The sequence below is a fragment of the Triticum aestivum genome, chromosome 4B, assembly GCF_018294505.1.
Source record: "Triticum aestivum cultivar Chinese Spring chromosome 4B, IWGSC CS RefSeq v2.1, whole genome shotgun sequence".
Classification (NCBI taxonomy): domain Eukaryota; kingdom Viridiplantae; phylum Streptophyta; class Magnoliopsida; order Poales; family Poaceae; genus Triticum; species Triticum aestivum.
Window position 1 is genome coordinate 228,352,947 of NC_057804.1, and position 3,614 is coordinate 228,356,560.

The following is a 3,614-nucleotide window of genomic DNA, read 5'->3' on the forward strand; positions in this document are numbered from 1 at the left end:
TCCGTACCATAATATTCCTTCATTGTCTATGACGAATTCCGAGGCCTTGCCCATACTCAACTTCCTTTTAATTCCTTCAATGCTGGGGTGACCGGACTGAGCCTCTTTAATTTTCCCCACAAGGTGTGGTTGTATTTCCAAGTTTGATATGGTGCCTTCTGCTACCATTATCAAATTGAGCTTGACAAATTCTTGATGGAATTCGGGCCTCAAGCTGTGCAGATAGTCCCCGTCGGAGCTGGGGTTCCGACTCAGGGCATCGGCCACTACGTTTGCTTTCCCTGCATGGTAATGGATACCAACATCATAATCCTTTACCAATTCTAACCAGCGGCGTTGCCGTAAATTTAGTTCTGGTTGCGTAAAAATGTATTTGAGGCTTTTGTGATCCGTATATATCTCACATCGATTCCCAAGTAGAAAATGCCTCCATTCCTTGAGTGCATGAATAACTGCTGCCATTTCTAAATCATGAGTGGGATAATTTTCCTCGTGTTTGCGAAGTTGCCTTGAAGCGTAGGCGACAACCTTGCCTTCTTGCATCAACACGCATCCGAGACCCTTTCTGGATGCGTCACAAAATACTTCAAAATTCTTGTGTATATCGGGTACAATTAATACTGGTGCTGTTGTTAATTTCCGCTTTAGCTCTTGGAAACTTTTCTCGCAGGCTTCTGTCCATTCAAACTTCTTATCTTTCTTGAGTAACTGTGTCATAGGCTTGGATATGGTGGAAAACCCTTCAATAAATCTGCGGTAATACCCTGCCATTCCCAAGAAACTTCGTATGTCTGTTACGCTGGCTGGTGACTTCCAGTCAAGTACGGCCTTGACTTTCTCTGGGTCCACTGCTATACCGTCTTGAGTCAGCACGTGGCCTAGAAAACCTACTTGTCTTAGCCAAAATTCGCACTTGCTGAACTTGGCATACAATTGGTGTTTCCTTAGCTCTCCTAGTACAATCCTGAGATGTTCTGCGTGCTCTTCTGGTGTTTTGGAGTATACCAGAATATCGTCGATGAATACTACGACGAATTTGTCCATAAACTTCATAAATACTTTGTTCATGAGGTGAACAAAATATGCCGGGGCGTTAGTTAATCCAAATGGCATCACTGTGAACTCGTACAGTCCATATCTGGAGGTGAAGGCTGTTTTGGGGATATCTTCTGTTCGTACCTTCAATTGATGGTATCCTGACCTTAAGTCAATCTTTGAGAATACCTTGGCCTGAGCAAGTTGATCAAACAAATCGTTTATCCTTGGCATCGGGTATTTGTTTTTGACTGTGACCATGTTAAGTGCTCGATAGTCGATACACAATCTCAGCGTTCCATCCTTCTTCTTGGCAAATAAAATTGGTGATCCCCAAGGTGAGGAGCTGGCCCGAATGTACCCTTTATCCAGTAATTCCTTTATCTGCTTCTTCAATTCGCTCAACTCAGATGGTGCCATTCTGTATGGTTTCTTGTATATGGGGGTGGTTCCTGGTGCTAGCACAATGCGGAATTCTATTTCTCGATCTGGTGGCATGCCTGGCAGCTCTTCAGGGAATACATCTGGAAATTCACACACTATTGGAACCTTGTTTAGCTCAGAAACGTCCACCTTATTTAATCTCGGTTGCCGGGGTCTTTTTCCTTCCTTGGCTGATACTCTTATTGTCTTCCCTTGGTGGTGTGTGAGAATCACGGTCCTGTTGAAACAGTCTATAAAACCTTTATTGGTGGTTAGCCAATCCATCCCTAGGATGACATCCAGTCCTTTATTTTCCAATACAATAAGATTTGCGTAAAACTCCAATCCTTCAAACTCAATGACCACATTCTGACAGTAATTCTGAGAAACTTGCTAAATCCCGGGGGACTTGATTATTATGGATTTCTCCAAAGGAAGCATCGAAAAATTATTTTGCAAAGCAAAACTTTTCGAGATGAAAGAGTGAGAAGCTCCAGAATCAAACAAAACCATTGCAGGTATTGTGTTGACAGGAAACGTACCGAGTACGATATCCGAAGCATTTTGTGCCTCCTCTTTGGTTACGTGGTTCAGATGACCCTTCCTGTGGTTATTGTTGGGATTGAAATTGTTTCGTTTGGGCGCTGAATTATTGCTGTCGTTGTTCGGCTTTGGGATTGAATTCCTTGGCTTGGGGCACTGTTTGGCATAGTGCCCTTCTTCTCCACAAGCGTAACAAGTAACGCCGGGGCGATAGGTGAATTCCTTGTCCCTTGCATGAAAATTCTTGATTGGGCATGAGGCATTGGATGAGAATTTGGGTGTCCCACCATTTTTAAAATCCATCTTGCTTCGGTGATTGCGAGTGTGGTTAGTCTGGTCCCTTTTTCGCTTGCGGATATCTTCCAGACTGCGTCTCTCATTTTCCAGAGTAATGGCCTTGTCCACTAGCGTTTTAAAATCAGGAAAAGTGTGCCCGACCAGTTGGCATTTAAGTGCGGGCGCAAGACCGTCAAGGAATTTCTCCATCTTCTTGATTTCAGTCATACGCTCCTCATTGGCGTAGCGGGATAATAGGGTAAATTGACTGTTGTAATCTGACACTGTCATGTTCCTCTGTTTGAGGTCATCAAATTCTCTCTTCTTGATTTTCATAATACTCTTAGGAATATGTGCACCACGGAAACCTTCCTTGAAATCATCCCAGGTTATGTCATTTTCGTTGGGATGCATGTGCAGAAAATTCTCCCACCACGATGCGGCTGCTCCTGTGAGATAGTGTGGAGCATATAGTACTTTCTCGAGATCTGGACACTTTGCAATAATTAATTTCCTCTCCATATCTCGAAGCCAGTCCTCGACTTCATGAGGCTTGTCAGTGTGAGAAAATGTTTGAGGACGTGTCTTCTGTAGCTCAGATAACTTGGAATGTTGCTGATATTGTCCATGGTGATTTCCCATGTTGATGACTTGGTTCATTATTTCACGATGTTGTTGCTGACTCTGTTCATAAAGGCGGCACATTTGTGAAAGTGCCGATTCATTTCCCGGTTGGCTTGACTGTCCCTGAGTGAACTCGTTGCTGGGTTGTGCATCATAATTTTCCTCTGATGGAATTGGCATGGAGCGAGTCCAAGGATGAGACATTTTTCACTCTGGGGATATATTTTGTAAAACCCATAAGAAAAGCGGAAAGAGTCACAAAAACAAATCCATAAAATGCATAAAGTTGGCAAATAGAATTAAATAACTCAGCTTACTTAAGAAAAATAAAACGACTTGCGCACGGAGAAGGACTGCTCATTACACATCTTACACGCGGGCGGTAATTATACAGTACATCACTCAGGATATGCGTACCTAATCCTGACATGTTATTAAGGCTAGTGCACTTCTCCAGATCCTACATGATGCGAAAACAGGCTACTTCTCCCAGCCTATGCACATATCTTACAAAGCGGTACAACACACGGCAACTAAGCGTACTCAGGCAGAAATGTTGACGACCTCCCTTGCCCTGCCGAGGGCGAGGCGTAGCGAGGTTGGGGACTCGACCTCCTCCTCGCTAATGGGCTCCATACGTGTAGTGTTGCGCAGAGCGGGCGAAGCGATCGCCAGGGGCGGAGCAACACGTACAGGAGTGGGCGCGAAGGTTG